We start from the raw sequence: 18,544 nt of genomic DNA on the forward strand, positions 1-18,544 counted from the left end.
AGCTGGGGAGCCCGTCTTACAATGGCTGAGACTTCCGTGCAGATGTTGCCATCCTGAGGCACTCAGGATGAGGAGGTGAGGTGAGGTGAGGGAGGGAAGGGAAGGGAGGTGCAGGCTGGGGTGTGTGTGTGTGTGTTGGTATAGGCGGCGAGGATGGAGCCCCGAGGGTGGGGAAACATCCATAGGGCCCTAGTGGGGTGGTGATGCAGGTCACGAACGAATGATAACATCATCTCCAAGACCCAGGGACGATAGGAATCAGACTGATGCGAATACTGAGGTAAACACCTACGACAAACAACCCAAGGAAGGGAACTTTCGAAGTCAAGATGATGCTATTGATAATAACGTTCAAAGACCTGGAAAGCAGAAGTGATAGGCAAAATGGAAGCAACAGTAATACAAAATCAACTCACTGGGAATGACAGGTGGCAGGTCCTAGGTAAAACATTAAGTATATCACCGACTAGACCCACGGAGGGGAGGTCTTAAACATGGAAACAATAAGAACATTGACCTACAAGCCCCAAAGAAGGCGAGAAGGGTCGAGTTCTTGGCTAAATTCGTTCACACACACACACACACACACACACACACACACACACACACGCTAAAGAGGAATCGTACTCACATGAGTAGACGTCTTATCAAAATTCTCTTCCTCTGTAATATAATACCCGGTCACACTGTACCTTGAACATAATACCTAGTTATTTCCTCATTAAAACACTATCACACAAAGTTATCTCCCCACTGTATCTCCCTAACAGGTTACTGTAGCATCAAATCATCTCCCCCAATAGATCACAACAGCACAATATCATCTTCACCCTGGTCAATCACTGAAATACCACGTTATCTCCCCACTCCATTGCCATAACACCATAACGTCATCTTTCCCCCCCCTCACTCACTCACTCACCACCATACCATTTCGTCACCCCCGACATCAAACACAAACCAGTTGGGCCACATCGCCTCTGCCAACATAAACTCGTCCCCCTCAGCTCTACACACCTACCTGCTTACCTACCTAAGTTATTTATATGATCTTTGAGTATGATCGTCTGGGGTGTGACCTGATGACTTGAAAGGGTCAAGTCAAGATGCCAGACCATCATATCTATGTTCTGTCCTCAAGCGCATATTAACCTCGTCAAAAACCATCGGGTCTTCTGTCATCTGTCCTTCCAATGTACTGCTCTCCGGCAAAGGACCCCGTCAAAGACCATCGAGTCTTCTGTCATCTGTCCTTCCCATGTGCTGTCCCTCCAGCAGATGACCCCCATCAAAGACCATCAGGTCTTCAGTCATCTGTCCTTCCCATGTGATGTCCCTCCAGCAGACGACCCCGTCAAAGACCATCAGGTCTTTTGTTATCTGTCCTTCCCATGTGCTGTCCCTCCAGCAGACGACCCCCGTCAAAGACCATCAGGTCTTCTGTCATCTGTCCTTCCCATGTGCTGTCCCTCCAGCAGAGATAACCCCATCACATACCATCAAGCTCTTCAGTTATCTGGTTTTCCCCCAACATATTCCTCGTTCCTATTCCTACATTCGCTCCATCAATTCCTTCGCGCCAGCCTCTCCTTTCCTCTCCAACATTTATTCCATTCCCAGCACCAGACTACGACACTTCTTTCGGCGCCACACACACACACACACACATCTCTCTCTCTCTCTCTCTCTCTCTCTCTCTCTCTCTCTCTCTCTCTCTCTCTCTCTCTCTCTCTCTCTCACACACACACACACACACACACGCCCGCCTCCCAACGACTTGGGGTGTGACAGCTTAAAGACGTGGCCGCCATTGGCGAGGGTGGTAGGGCCCAACACCGTGTTGTCATGCGCTTCTTCCACAACCGCACATAACCCACCGCAGCCTCAACTCGTGTGTGTGTGTGTGTGTGTGTGTGTGTGGAAGAGGGACGGGTGAGGAACGAAGAGGAGGAGGGACAGGAGGAGAGGGGGGAAGAAGAGGAAGCGAAGGAGACACACACAGTAAAGGAGGGGCGTCAAAAGGAGGACTGAAGAGAGGTGTTCAAGAGATTGAAAGAAAACGAGGTTAGTGGGTGGGGTGGGTGGAGTGGGTGGAGGATAGGAAACGAAAATGCAAATATATTTCCAGGAACAAAGACGTGTCGGAAATGAAGAATTGCCCGACACACTTCCGGATACAGGAACTTAAACTGAATATCAGGCAAAAGGAAGACGTGAAGCGAGGGTGTGTGTGTGTGAAGCGAACGAGGAAGAGAAATAGCACCTAGTCCAACTCTAACCTAACCTAACCTCCTAACTCGCGAGGCTTCTAGCTATACCCACTTACCTAACCTAATCTAGCCTAAACTACTTACCTAACCATTTACCAACTTCCCTAATTACCTACTTACCCACCTAACCTAAACTACTCACCTACCCACCCATCAACTTTCCCAACTATCTACTTACCCACCGAACCTACCCTAAACTACTTACCTACCCACCCACCTTCTCTAACTTACCTACTTACCTAACCTATCCTCCACAGCCTAGCCTTCTGCAGCGGTGGACACGTGTGTAGCCTTGCTGGCCGCGGCCGCCTTGCCCAGCAATGTGACATGATCCAATTGTCCTCATGTTTGGTGGAGATGATGTCGCTCTCACTCAACTCAACTCGCTCCCAGCCAGCAACTCCCTGACCTGCTCGTGTCATCCCCACATTACACTATACTGCTGCATATGTCATCACTACGGTACATTACTCATGTCATCACTACGGTACATTACTCATGTCATCACTACGGTACATTACTCATGTCATCACTACGGTACATCACTCATGTCACCACTACGGTACATTACTCATGTCATCACTACGGTACATTACTCATGTCATCGCTACGGTACATTATCTATGTCATCACTACGGTATATTACTCATGTCACCACTACGGTACATTATCTATGTCATCACTACGGTACATTACTCATGTCATCACTACGGTACATCAAACTACCCACATCATCACTACGGTATATTATATTGCGACCCACGTCATCATTACGGTACATTATATTGCGACCCATGTCATCACTACGGTACATTATATTGCTACCCATGTCATCACTACGGTACATTATATTGCTACCCATGTCATCACTACGTTACATTACAGATACCATAGCATCACTACGGTACATTATGACCCACGTCATCACTACCACATCACTACAACCACACTACACGGGTGGTGAGAGAGAGAGAGAGAGAGAGAGAGAGAGAGAGAGAGAGAGAGAGAGAGAGAGAGAGAGAGAGAGAGAGAGAGAGAGAGAGAGAGAGAGAGAGAGAGAGATGCAACAGCCCATCATCATTACCCCGCCAATCGTTGTGGGTCGTCCCGTCGTGTGTTTAACGGCCGTACAGCCAGCCATGCTCGTAGGCAGGTTCCTCCCATCACACATTCAAACAAACGCTTCACCGCAGAAGTGTCCAGCGAACGGCCAGGAAGCGACGTGCTCAAAATAACCGGTGGACGAGCAAGCGCTCAATGCCAAACGCACTTACACTTGCTCTACTGCTTCTCTAGGAGGTGTGCTCAGTACATGGTGGGTGTGCTCAGTACATGGTGGGTGTGCTCAGTATATGGTGGGTGTGCTCAGTACTTGGTGGGTGTGCTCAGTACATGATGGGTGTGCTCAGTACATGGGAGGTGTGCTCAGTACATGGGAGGTGTGCTCAGTACATGGTGGGTGTGCTCAGTACATGGTAGGTGTGCTCAGTACATGGTAGGTGTGCTCAGTACATGGTGGGTGTGCTCAGTACATGGTGGGTGGGCTCAGTACATGGTGGGTGTGCTCAGTACATGGTAGGTGTGCTCAGTACATGGTGGGTGTGCTCAATACATGGTGGGTGTGCTCAATACATGGTGGGTGCGCTCAATACATGGTGGGTGTGCTCAGGACATGGTAGGTGTGCTCAGTACAATGTGGGTGTGCTCAGCACATAGTAGGTGTGCTCAATACATGGTGGGTGTGCTCAATACATGGTGGGTGTGCTCAATACATGGTAGGTGTGCTCAATACATGGTGGGTGTGCTCAGTACATACTCCTTCCTTGTCAGTATAAGCAGTAGGTGATCCCAGAGTGTAAATGTTACAAAACCTCAAAATATTAAGGTAAAGATGATGTACTTACGGCTGTAAGTGAAGGAGGAGGAGGTGGGAGGGAGGTACTTACGATTATAAGTGTAGGAGGAGGTATGTACTTACGGTTATAAGTGTAGGAGGAGGTATGTACTTACGGTTATAAGTGTAGGAGGAGGTATGTACTTACGGTTATAAGTGTAGGAGGAGGTATGTACTTACGGTTATAAGTGTAGGAGGAGTTATGTACTTACGATTATAAGTGTAGGAGGAGGTATGTACTTACGGTTATAAGTGTAAGGAAGAGGGGAGGCCAGGCTTAAAATCCCTGAACAGTAATTACAGTAATCACAAACGGGTAATTACTTTACTTACATCAGTTGGAAGTTTTGCGAGAGTCTCGCCCGCAACCACTGAGACCATCTCAAGTGGGAAGAGTCGCCACTACCTTACCACTAGCTATTACCAGTGGCGGGGTGGGTGGATGATTACCCTGTGGTCATCCAGCCACCGCCACAGCCATTACCAGGGAGAGATGGATGATTACACCCAGTGGTCATCCACCATAACTATTACCAAGGGTAGAGGAGGAGGAGGATCACCCTAGGGTTCATCCACTCATCCACCACAACCATTACCAGGGGTGGTCATCCACCCCTGGAGCCTCAACCTGAGCCCCGTGGTTCGAAAGGGAGATCTTCTCGCTTTCCAGAAAACCCATAAATGTTTCTCGTTAATTCTGCCACTTTCCCTGACACCTCCTCCCTTCCTTCCCCCTAACATGCCTTCCTCTCCAAACACCACTCACCTCCCTCACTCCTCCACACACCCACTACCAACATCCCCCCCTCCCTCAACCACGACCTCACTCCCCTCTCCCTCCCACACACCTCTAGGGGGACACTGACCAAACCAACCAAACAACACCCCCACACAACCCCACACACAACCCCACAACCCCAAACTCTCAAGCCTTATCATGTCCCATCTCGGTGTTTGGGTTCGTATATGTCACCAATTAATTGCTATCTCTCAATCTCGCTTTCTCTCGCGCATCTCCCCCCCCCTCTCTCTCTCTCTCTCTCTCTCTCTCTCTCTCTCTCTCTCTCTCTCGGGTTCGTATATGTCACCAATTAATTCCTATCTCACAATCTCGCTTTCTCTCGCGCATCTCCCCCCCCCCCCTCTCTCTCTCTCTCTCTCTCTCTCTCTCTCTCTCTCTCTCTCTCTCTCTCTCTCTCTCTCTCTCTCTCTCTCATCGCTACACACACACACACACACACCTCTGATCTCCAACATCTCCATTCCTCCTTCCCTCCAATGACTATCACTACCCTCCTCCCCTCCCCCTTTCTTCTCTACATATTCCCTCCCATTGACATAGACACGCTCCCTACCACCTGATACGTCTCCACCCCCTCAACTCCCTCATCTCCACCCACCCTTCATCCGTCACCAACAAACTCCTTCGCTCCCCTAACGTATCTATTCCCTCCTTCACCACCTCCCCACTCTATCCTTTCAATCCCCTAACACTCCATCCCATCAATCCCCCGCACTCCATCCCTTCAATCCTCCTGCACTCCGTCCCTTCAATCCTCTCACACTCCATCTCTTCAATCCCCAACACTCCATCCCTTCAATCCCCAACACTTCATCCCTTCAATCCCCCCACACTCCAACCCTTCCATCCCCCCCACTTCATCCTTTCAATCCCTCATCACTCCATCCCTTTAGTCCTCCCTCCCAACACTCCATCCTTTTCAATTCCCCAACACTCCATCCCTTCAATCCTCCCGCACTCCATCCTTTCAATCCCCCAACACTCCATCCCTTCAATCCTTCCCGCACACACACTCCATCCCTTCAATCCTCCCGCACTCCATCCTTTCAATCCCCCAACACTCCATCCCTTCAATCCTTCCCGCACACACACTCCATCCCTTCAATCCTTCCCGCACCTTATTTATGGTCCACATCGTCTTGGGCTCAACTCTTCGCTAACACCGCCAAAGATTAATGGCGCACGAACCCTGAGGGATATGGCCAGGTACTGGCAGGCAGGCAGACAGGGGTGGTGGGGAAGGAGGAAGGGAGGGAGGACCTCCTCCTTGCCAGGCTGGCAGGGGGTGGGTAAGACATGGCCAGGCAGGGAGGGAGGCAGTGGGGGGTCCTCATAGTTCCCCCCCTGCCCTCGCCTCCTGCAGGAGGAACAGCAACAAGAACCACGGTCTGACCCTAGGCAAAACAGGCCAGGTCATCTCATGAGGCCATGGAGGTCGATGGATGGAACGCACGCCCGCGCCCCTTAGGGATCTTGACCCTACGCCCTTTCCTTGCGAACGACCTCGAATCCCACGACCCCTGGCCTTCGTAACGACCCCAGACTACCTAATGATCCACTAAGTAGCCAATCCCATGAAGTGGCATCCATCATACAACCTCATTTATATAAATCCACTAATCATCTGTCCTTCCTAAACCCCCACCTTAAAACCTCGAAGCCACACCAACCTCACTACCCCGTCTTCCCTCCAAACCCCATTCTCCTACCTCTCTCTCTCTCTCTCTCTCTCTCTCTCTCTCTCTCTCTCTCTCTCTCTCTCTCTCTCTCTCTCCACCACTTGACGCCACCCACACTCCACAACTCCACTGGGATCACCCCAGAACCAACCAACCCCACGCCCACCCCAGCCCGCAACGAGCTTCTACAGTTTCTCACATGAATCAGCCGCCAGCGCTGTATCATCAGCGAACAACAACTGACTCACTGCGTTAGTAGACTTAAGGGAAACGAGATATCCGAATCCGTGGAGGAGGAGGAGGAGGAGGAGGAGGAGGAGGAGGAGGAGGAGGAGGGTTGTGGACGGAAGGAACGATACATACAAACCCCCAGAAATAATCTTAGCAAATACTCCTCTATGGGTGGGAGTGACTGGGAACCTTCTGCTAAGCAAAATACTCCTCTGGGACGGGCTTTACGGAGCCCCTCTGGTCATTAAATACCACTCTGGGACGGGATATGATACTCCTCTGCTAACGGGAATGACTGAGCCCCTCTGGTCATTAAAATTTTCCCCCTTTGGGACGGGAATTACTGAGCTCTTCAGGTCTCCAACACAGGGAAAACATTATGGAACATATTCAGCCCAAAAATCCCCCCCTCCTCAAACCTTCACCTCCATCGCCTCAGCATGCAAGGAGACGATGATGCGGTGGCCAGCCACCAACTCTGAGGAGTTAAAAAGAAACTATAAAAAAGAGATCCATCATCTCGAGGAAGAGGCCATCAATGAAGAACTACCTCGCCCTCTAAGTTTTATGAGAAGGTCAACCTTATGAGGCAGAGGAGTCGAGGCATGTTTTTCACAACACTTCAATGTAATCTTAAAACAAAAGAAAGACGGACCTGACACAACGACCAACTCATTCTAAACCTCTTATCTCACAACCCAGTTGGCAAAACAACGACACACACACACACAACCCTTCGGTTATACATGACAGCCTGGCCTTTGACCCTGACCCTGACCCAACCTTTGAAAAAGCGTTAGGTCAAGCAGAGCCCCCGCCCCTCCCACAGGCCCAAGCCACTACCATCATCATCATCATCAGAGCCCAAAGTTCGAACAGGCAAACTCAAGGGGACGCCGACCACCACCCCCTCTCCCAAGTCGTGCTCAAGGAGGCTAAAGTTTCGCACCTCAGCCAAAATGTGTCCCCCAATATTTTTGTGCCAGGGGTGAGTGTATCCTGACGAGTTCACCGACTCCCACTGAAAGAAAAGACACTCGTAGACTTAAAAGCTATAGAGTGCCTTCTCAAGGCCAAAGGTCACCTCCAAAACCTTTTGTTTTTCATTTTCAACGCCAAAGTTCCTTCGCAACGCCAAAGGTCACCCCCAAAACCTTTTGTTTTTCATTCTCAACGCCAAAATTCACCCCCAAAACCTTTTGTTTTTCATTCTCAACGCCAAAGTTCACCCTCAAAAACTTTTGTTTTTCATTCTCAACTGTGCTCAGCATCTGTGAGACTTCAGTATACTGTCCTCAGCATCTGTGAGACTTTAGTATACTGTCCTCAGCATCTGTGACCTTACTATACTGTGCTCAGCATCTGTGAGACTTCAGTATTATGTCCTCAGCATCTGTGAGACTTCAGTATACTGTCCTCAGCATCTGTGAGACCTCAGTATACAGACGGCAATAATACTAATGTTATTCGTCCCTATAATTAAAGCAGGTTAGATCAAAGATCACGCCAAATGACCCAAGGGTCGTATTCTCGAGGTCACGGGTCGTACCGCCGTGCTCAAAAGGTTCAAACATGTGCTTAAAACACACACACACACACACACACACACACACACTCACCATCATCATCATTATTATCAATGCTGTTATCATTATCAAGACTCCACTCTCTGAGGGGGCTCCTGCTGCTCTGGTCAAGGCTGCGCTGCGCTACTCTCAGTAGCAGGGAAACGGCGGACTCCCCCCTTGGAGTGGGAGAAGCTCTTTTGGACACGACTGCACTGCACGCCTTCCCGCGCCAACGGGCGATGATGATGATCCAGCCTCGCCCAAGGTGACTTTACTTAACACTCGCGGCGGAACCGCAGGCAGGCGGAGTCCGGTAACACGAAAGGTTAACGCACGTGGAGAGAGAGAGAGAGAGAGAGAGAGAGAGAGAGAGAGAGAGAGAGAGAGAGAGAGAGAGAGAGAGAGAGAGAGAGAGAGAGAGAGAGAGAGGCTATTTATCCACCTGATCCGCCACAACAAATACTATATCTACTCACCAATACAGGCACACCCAACCCCCCCTCAAATATATATATATATATATATATATATATATATATATATATATATATATATATATATATATATATATATATATATTTCATACTATTCGCCATTTCCCGCATCAGCGAGGTAGCGTTAAGAACAGAGGACTGGGCCTTTGAGGGAATATCCTCACCTGGCCCCCTTCTCTGTTCCTTCTTTTGGAAAATTAAGAAAAAAATGAGAGGGAAGGATTTCCAGCCCACCGCTCCCTTTCCTTTTAGTCGCCTTCTACGACACGCAGGGAATACGTGGGAAGTATTCTTTCTCCCCTATCCCCAGGGATGATATATATATATATATATATATATATATATATATATATATATATATATATATATATATATATATATATATATATATATATATATATATAAGTCAATTGGGAGATGAGTTTGAATGGAGAAAAACTGGAGGAAGTGAAGTGTTTTAGATATCTGGGAGTGGATCTGGCAGCGGATGGAACCATGGAAGCGGAAGTGGATCATAGGGTGGGGGAGGGGGCGAAAATCCTGGGGGCCTTGAAGAATGTGTGGAAGTCGAGAACATTATCTCGGAAAGCAAAAATGGGTATGTTTGAAGGAATAGTGGTTCCAACAATGTTGTATGGTTGCGAGGCGTGGGCTATGGATAGAGTTGTGCGCAGGAGGATGGATGTGCTGGAAATGAGATGTTTGAGGACAATGTGTAGTGTGAGGTGGTTTGATCGAGTGAGTAACGTAAGGGTAAGAGAGATGTGTGGAAATAAAAAGAGCGTGGTTGAGAGGGCAGAAGAGGGTGTTTTGAAGTGGTTTGGGCACATGGAGAGGATGAGTGAGGAAAGATTGACCAAGAGGATATATGTGTCGGAGGTGGAGGGAACAAGGAGAAGAGGGAGACCAAATTGGAGGTGGAAAGATGGAGTGAAAAAGATTTTGTGTGATCGGGGCCTGAACATGCAGGAGGGTGAAAGGAGGGCAAGGAATAGAGTGAATTGGAGCGATGTGGTATACCGGGGTTGACGTGCTGTCAGTGGATTGAAGCAAGGCATGTGAAGCGTCTGGGGTAAACCATGGAAAGCTGTGTAGGTATGTATATTTGCGTGTGTGGACGTATGTATATACATGTGTATGGGGGGGGGGGGCCATTTCTTTCGTCTGTTTCCTTGCGCTACCTCGCAAACGCGGGAGACAGCGACAAAGTACAATAAAAAAAAAAAATAATATATATATATATATATATATATATATATATATATATATATATATATATATATATATATATATATTCCTTACCTTCAACCATACTGTTGTGATCTACAAAATCCTTGGACCGTGTCGCTTGGCGCTCAGTTCAATTCACTCTCGACCCCCTACATTCTCAGAAGACGGGGAAAGGAGGAAAAAAAATATATTCCCCTCTCCCACCATCCACAGCACGGGTGAGGAGGAGGAGGAGGAGGAGGAGGAGGAGGAGGAGGAGGAGGAGAAGGAAGAGGAGGAGGAGAAGGAGGAGGTAAGCGCTGCTGCACTGACCACAGCCACCAGATTGGACTGTGCCACTTAGCACACGGAGAGCAACAGGTGACTAACTGGTGATGAGGCTCGAGTCGTGTCTCTGCTGTTCCCATGCACACGTCCTGCTCTGTGGGGTCCGCATGATCACGCTGCTCATGAAAGATGGAACACATAGCTAGCTGAGGCTCCATGAGGTGTACCAGCTCCCATGACCTTATGTGACCTGGAACCTTCACCAGGTACCAGGTCATAGAGACCAGGGGATAATACACAAATACACCCCCACCAAAAGGTCGTAACCATCATCATCATCATCATCTTCACAGTGGGTTTGGATCCTATTCGACCCCCATCCCACCCTCACTTCCTCCTCCCTTCTTGCGGTGTGTGGGATGGACGACAGGTACGAAGTAGGGGGACAGGTGAATGTGTCATCCGGGGGAGACGGGTGAGACTGTCATCCTTTTGATGAGGGGATGACGGATGAGTGTCATCCTCTTGACGAGGGGGACGGGACGGGTGAGTGTCATCCTTTTAAACTGTGTGGGTGGAGGGAACTTGGAGGACATGAACAGAGAAGTAATGGGTGGAGGAGGGAGTACTCTTAGTAATGGAGTGGTGGACTGGACTGGATTGGAGGGAGAGGACTGGGGGGTGTGGAGTGGCTGAGTCCCTGAGTCATCTGGTGAGTGGGTGGGTTGAGGGCGGGACGGGTTGGTGAGTCATGAGTCCAGTGGTGGGGAGGTGGAGGACCACAACAGCCATGGGACGTGACTTCCGGCTACACCAATGTTACTGTAACCTCTCTCCCTCCCTCCCTCCCTCTCTCTCTCTCTCTCTCTCTCTCTCTCTCTCTCTCTCTCTCTCTCTCTCTCTCTACCCATGGCTGGTTGGTTGACTGGCTGGCTGGCTGGCTGGCTGGTAGACCACCTCACCTCACCTCCTCCTGCTGCTCTGCCTCCTCCTCCTCCTCCTCCCCCAAAACCCACACCTGGTCGCCTCGTACAGCAATACCTACAACCAGACACGACGTATCGGGAGAGAGAGAGAGAGAGAGAGAGAGAGAGAGAGAGAGAGAGAGAGAGAGAGAGAGGTCACAAACGAGAGCACGCGCGTTAACAGACGCGGGGGGCGTAGAACGAACAGCGGGGAGGAGGAGGGGAGATTGACGGGACAGACAGTAGAGCGTAAGAGACAATAGGAGAATACCTCTGTTAACGGAAGCTGAGTCAGCCAGCCAGCCAGCGAGAGAGAGCAGCCAGTCAGTCAGCCAGCCAGCCAGCGAGGGAGAGCAGCCAGCCAGCCAGCCACCCAGCGAGGGAGGGCAGGCAGGCAGGCAGCCACCAAGCGAGGGAGAGCAGCCAGGCAGGCAGCCAGCCAGCCAGCTTGCCGCGCATCCGTTCCCGCGTCTTTGAGACTTCGTACTGAGAGAAGGGACGAACGGATCTTGCCCTCCCATGTGTGTGTGTGTGTGTGTGTGTGTGTGTGTGTGTGTGTGTGTGGGGCACACGCGGTGAGGGAAAGGTGGTACAGAAATCCAATATATATATATATATATATATATATATATATATATATATATATATATATATTACGTCACCTGCTCTTCTGAGGTGGTTCTGTGTGTTCACAGATGGCCAATAGAGTCTATGTAAACTCATAGTATACAAAATATTTCCAAAATATTTTGTAAAATATTAATAACATTCACAAGGTCTAGATTAATGTGTGGCATGCAATTCTTGGTTTATTTCCATAATGAATTACATATGGTGTACTTAGGAGAAATATGAAGCAATAATATGTAAGAAATGTCAGTCAGTTTTCTGAAAATATATATATATATATATATATATATATATATATATATATATATATATATATATATATATATATATATATATATATATATATAAAAGGTAAAGAAAAAATACTGATTCATCAACAAAGGTCATTTGCTCACGTATAAAACTATACACACACACACACACACACACACACACACACACACACACACACACACACACATATGTATAGAAACGCAATTTCTCCGCTATACCACCGCGGATATAGCCATCTCTAGGATAAAAGAAGAGGAGGAAGGAGGAAGAGGAGTAGGAAGAGGAATAGGAGGAGGAGGAAAAGGAGGAGTAGGAAGAAGAGTAGGAAGAGGAATAGGAGAAGGAGGAGGAGGAGGAAGGAGGAAGAGAAGGAGAAGGAGGAGGTGGAAGAAGAGGAGGAGGAGGAGGAGGAGGAGGCCAAGGCCCTGCCTCAAATCATATGGAGCGTGTGCACGACGGGCGGGCCCACCATCAGACACCCACTGTGCCACACTCCTCTCCATCAAACCCACAGTGGACCGGCGGGAGATCAGACCAGCTCTGTGCTCCCCTGTGGGAAGGGAGAGACGGGACGGGGAGGGAGAGGGGATTTCTAGGAAGGGAGAGGACATATCGGTGTGAGCAGACAAATGTCTCGTATATTCATGACCGTCTCGTAAACCTTCAGTACGACGGAATGGACTCGTGAGCACGATGGTACGGACCATCAACATGAAGGTACAGACCCTTGAGCACGATGGTACGGACCATCAACATGAAGGTACAGACCCTTGAGCACGATGGTACGGACCATCAACATGAAGGTACAGACCCTTGAGCACGATGGTACGGACCATCAACATGAAGGCACGGATCCTTGAGCACGATGGTACTGACCTTCAACATGAAGGTACAGACCCTTGAGCACGATGGTACGGACCATCAACATGAAGGTACGGACCCTTGAGCACGATGGTACGGACCTTCAACATGAAGGTACGGACCTCTGAACACGATGGTACGGACCATCAACATGAAGGTACAGACCCTTGAGCACGATGGTACGGACCTTCAACATGGAGGTACGGACCCTTGAGCACGATGGTACGGACCTTCAACATGAAGGTACGGACCTTTGAACACGATGGCAAAGACCTTCAACAATTAGGCGTGACCTTTGACCTGACCCTTAACCTACCATGTTTACAAGACCTGGCTATCTTATTCAAGGGTCGTACCGTCGTGCTCAAGTATCGTACCATCACACCCAAGTGTCGTACCGTCGTGCTCAAGGGTCATACCGTCGTGCTCAAGGGTCGTTCCGTCGTGCTCAAGGGTCATACCGTCGTACTCAAGGGTCATATCGTCGTGCTCAAGGGTCGTATCGTCGTGCTCAAGGGTCATACCGTCGTGCTCAGGGGTCTGTACCGTCGTGCTCAAGGGTCACACCGTCGTGCTCAAGGGTCGTTCCGTCGTACTCAAGGGTCATACCGTTGGGCTCAAGGGTCGTATCGTCGTACTCAAGGGTCATACCGTCGTGCTCAAGGGTCGTACCGTCGTTCTCAAGGGTCATACCGTCGTGCTCAAGGGTCGTTCCGTCGTACTCAAGGGTCGTACCGTCGTGCTCAAGGGTCGTTCCGTCGTGCTCAAGGGTCATACCGTCGTTCTCAAGGGTCGTTCCGTCGTACTCAAGGGTCATACCGTTGGGCTCAAGGGTCGTATCGTCGTACTCAAGGGTCATACCGTCGTGCTCAAGGGTCGTTCCGTCGTGCTCAAGGGTCATACCGTCGTGCTCAAGGGTCGTTCCGTCGTGCTCAAGGGTCGTACCTTCGTGCTCAAGGGTCGTACCGTCGGGTTCAAGGAGTTAACAATCATCGATAAGGAGCTTTCCTTTTTTTCTCCCTCTCTTCTAACAACACAGACGCTAATAATATCCATATCTTATCAGATACTCGGGGAAAGAAGATACATCAAGTTTATCTTCCAACGTCTGCCATAAAAAGACTCACTCTGGTCCCCCCCGAACCACACACACACAAACAGAGAGAGAGAGAGAGAGAGAGAGAGAGAGAGGAAGGGCAATTACACTGTTCACCACGCCGCCATGCCTCCCTACCGGAACACTCACTGTGAACCAACGCGACGGCCACAAGAACGCTACTTCCGAGCCACAGGTTTTACGAGGCGCACACTGAGTCACCGCCACCACCACACCACCACCACCAGTATCACCAACACCACCACCAACACCACCACTATCTCCACCACCACCAGCAGCGTGGAGAGAATGTGTTCTCCACCCAAGCTAGCTACCAAGCCAGCCAGCCATCAACCAACTAGGCTGCTGCCAACCAAGCAACCAGGTGCGTGTGTAGCAAACACACACCTTCAAACAATCAACCACAAAAATCCTCTAAACCAAACCCCTTTACTCCATCCTCGTGAAGACGGAACATTACAAAGAGACTCCGAGTCTTTAAGGCAGTATTGTCTCACGCTACGCACCACAGGTGACAACTGCAAGTCATTTGCCTTATGATAAGCTGACGTTCTTATCTCATAAGGTGTCAGATCCCCCTAGGTCTTAATCTACCCTCTTCATAAACTCTTAGATGGCGCGAGGAAGAGGTTTAAAACCCAACTATCCCCCTAAACCCTCCGTACTACAGTGGTATAGTCACAAGTTCAAGTCCAGCCACAGAGAGGTTGATGTCATAGACCTCATGAAAAGGGGGTTGAAATCCTATCGTACCTCACTCGAGACGCTGAAACATATCAGGATTTCCCGGTCGTATTAGCGAGCTGTAAAGTATCGTACCCCATTAAAGAGATTCGTGATGCGATCAGTAATTGCTACTTATCGGATCCAGTCCGATGCATGAATCAGTCACTGAGAGTATAATCCTGAGCGCGGGCTTATCTCAAGGAGCCGCAGCGATTATGCCATTGTATACCCCTAGTGCGCGGGAGGAGGAGCAGGAGGAACACCTGCTCTTGACTTCGCACACGCGAGTCTTGGCCATTCGCGTCGTGGCGGAGGTTGTCGACTCCGAAGCAGACCGCAAGGTCGCTGGAACAAAGAGTGATAAACCAACCAACTGCTGCAGGTCCAGAGTTCTTCTACTTATCATTCCAAGGGTAGAGTTCCTCTTAAGGTTTTACGTGCAGTGTTCTACCATTGCTTTATGAACAAAGTTCTACTACATCTCCTTGGGTCACAACTGCCTAGATTTCTGGAGTACTTTACTCTACGGTCACTCAGGAGCTCCTCTTTAACTTGAGTTCTCAAGACTCTGGCCCTAATACAGTTCTTGATTACCTTTCATGCGACAGCTGTGGACTGAGGTCCTACCCCCAACATGAAGAGTTGTGTTGGTTCTAGCTAAAGAAATGCTCTTGGTAACCACACCATACGGGCCTCTGGCAGCCCTAAAGGTTCCTGTCCTACTGAAGTTCGTGCAGCCCTAAAGGTTCCTGTCCTACTGAAGTTCGTGCAGCCCTAAAGGTTCCTGTCCTACTGAAGTTCGTGCAGCCCAGACTCAAGAAAACTCTTGGTGCTTATCGTCATGCAGTTCTTAAAGACTCTGTCCTCCCAGAGCCTCAATCAACCTTGACCTAAAGAAATCTCTAAGTCCTTAAAGCAGTTCTAAAGGTAATGTTTCACCCTGGCCCAAGAAACTCTTGTCACCCACCCTCCAACAGTTTCCAGAGGCCCTAATCCCATTAGTTTGTCCAGCGGTTCTGTTCAAACGTGAGGTCCTGAAAGGCCATCATATCTCAAGTCTCGAAGTCCTCCACCCGAGTGCTTCAGGTGGTCATGTTCTCTCCAAGCTCCTACGAGACCTAAATACCCATGACTTGACTTGATTTGTGCCTCCATCAGCGGCTACCTTATCGTGTACACACCCCTGGGGCTCATCTTGAGAGCGATGGTGTAGAAAGGGATTACACTGGACACAAAAGGGTTTGAGTCAGACCCCACTGGGTTAATAAGGATGTTCCAATCCACTGTACATGTTTCGCTTACATACATTAAGCAGTTTCATACGACCAGGAGAACCTAGTCATTCCCATATCCTTTCGGCACTCACCTCTTCTGCGTGTGGCTCCCGATACAAAGATGCGACTCGTCTTCAAGCACCCTCAGGTAACTCCTGCCTCTGGGAGATGAGCTCACCAACCGTCTATGTACAACTCGGAGCACCCGACACGTTCTCCTGTTTCTGAAAAGCGAGAGAGAAAAACATATACATATAGAGTCGACTCCTTTAAGAAGCCCCCGAGTGGCTGTCATCAATTTCCTGCTGGAAAGAAGCTTAGCTTAGTGAGAGTTGCTGAGAGGCAGACGTTAGGCAAGAAGCCAGAGTCACACAGCTACGTGAATGATATATAAACATGTACAATGCAATATAATGGTATATCATTGTTTCAATGAGCTCCAGTGAGTCTAACCAAGGCCAAAATGCATCATGTCTACATAAAACTCAACCATTTAAGTTAAGATTCGGAGATTAATCTCAAAAGAGGCGCCCCCGTCGTGGCACAATACAGTGAGGTGTGTACCTCCTGTATCACAACACCACCGAATGGAATTGGCTTGTGTGTGTCTGGAGGCGATTCCGCGACCACTACCACTGGCTACTCAATCAACCACCACCTCCTCCTCCTCCAACAATCCCTACTACTACCTCCTCCTCCCTTCTTCTTCTTCTTCTTCTTCTTCTTCTTCTTCTTCTTCTCTCCCACTAATCCAGTAGAGATACCAAGCAGCCCTCAGGATATGACAATAAAGGGGAGAGGAGGAAGGACTTACCCTCCTCCTCCTCCTCCTCATCTGCACAGATCATGAAGGTCGTGTGAATTTCTTGGCCGAGTGATTCTACAAATCCCAAGAGAGCGAGACGACGGCGAACGCCCTCCACCTCTCGCAAATCACCACCGAGTCGTATCATTACGCTTCGTATACCAAGGGCTTTCCCCTCCTGCCGACCCTGACACCACTACCTCGTCTGTAGCCCGCCTCACCCCCACAAAAAAAAAATTGTCATAGTTTTCATCTCGAGTCGAAATGGATTATCCAAAGACAACGAAACAGACTCAAGACAGTCAGGCATCCTCGCAGATAAAGAGACAATCGTCAACACACAAGGATAAACCATTCAACATCATTCATTTCTTTTTCTTCTCATCTTTTCGACAGACAATGAAAGTCCCGCTGCAGTGAATAACAAATAAAAAAAATGGATAAATGACACTTGTTGTTGAAGACTTTATACTACATCCAGACACATTTCCCAAACATTAAACCAAGATAGAAATATATATATATATATATATATATATATATATATATATATATATATATATATATATATATATATATATATATATCTTTCATACTATTCGCCATTTCCCGCGTTAGCAAGGTAGCGTTAAGAACAGAGGACTGGGCCTCTGAGGGAATATCCTCACCTGGCCTCGTTCTCTATTCCTTCTTTTGGGAAATTAAAAAAAAAAACGAGAGGGGAGGATTTCCAGCCCCCCGCTCCCTCCCCTTTTAGTCGCCTTCTGTGACGCGCAGGGGATACGTGGGAAGTATTCTTTCTCCCCTATCCCCAGGGGATATATATATATATATATATATATATATACATATATATATATATATATATATATATATATATATATATATATATATATATATATATATATATTGCTGCGTTATAACACCGAGGAACACAGACAGACCAGCATCATGAAGGTGTATGAGATCTTACACATCCCGACCAACGACGGTCGAGAGATTTTCAACCTTGTAAGTTTGCATGTACTGTCCTCACGCCCACACACGCCCGACAGCGTGTGTGGGCGTGAGGGTGGTCAATACTACATTAACCCCGGGAAACACACACTCACACACACACAAAATACTCTTTTTTTCCCCCCTAAGATTAACACAGTGGATGTCTATGAAGGTATTGAGATATCTTCAGTCACAGTCTACGGTCGTCTGGGAATAACAACACAGAGAGAGGATGACGGGAAAAAAATTGAGTTTTCCAATTATCATTATCGTTATTATTATCATTATTATCATTATTATTATCATTATTATTATTATTATTATCATTATTATTATCATCATTATTATTATTATTATTATTATTATCATTATCATTATTATTATTACTATCATTATTATTATCATCATTATTATTATCATTATTATCATTATTATCGTTTCCAGTACATATTCATTTAT

At 48.2% G+C, this 18,544-nt stretch overlaps 1 protein-coding gene across 1 annotated transcript in view; it reads right to left on the minus strand.

The window, feature by feature from the left end:
* Positions 1 to 18,544, minus strand: part of LOC139764583 (monocarboxylate transporter 9-like) — a 204,747-nt gene that overhangs the window by 52,401 nt on the left and 133,802 nt on the right. The window contains exon 3 of the mRNA XM_071691388.1: positions 16,374 to 16,505. The gene's annotated coding sequence lies outside the window, so the exon portion shown is untranslated. The remainder of the gene's footprint in view (positions 1 to 16,373; positions 16,506 to 18,544) is intronic.

This window comes from Panulirus ornatus, chromosome 50 (assembly GCF_036320965.1).
Source record: "Panulirus ornatus isolate Po-2019 chromosome 50, ASM3632096v1, whole genome shotgun sequence".
Taxonomy (NCBI): Eukaryota; Metazoa; Arthropoda; class Malacostraca; order Decapoda; family Palinuridae; genus Panulirus; species Panulirus ornatus.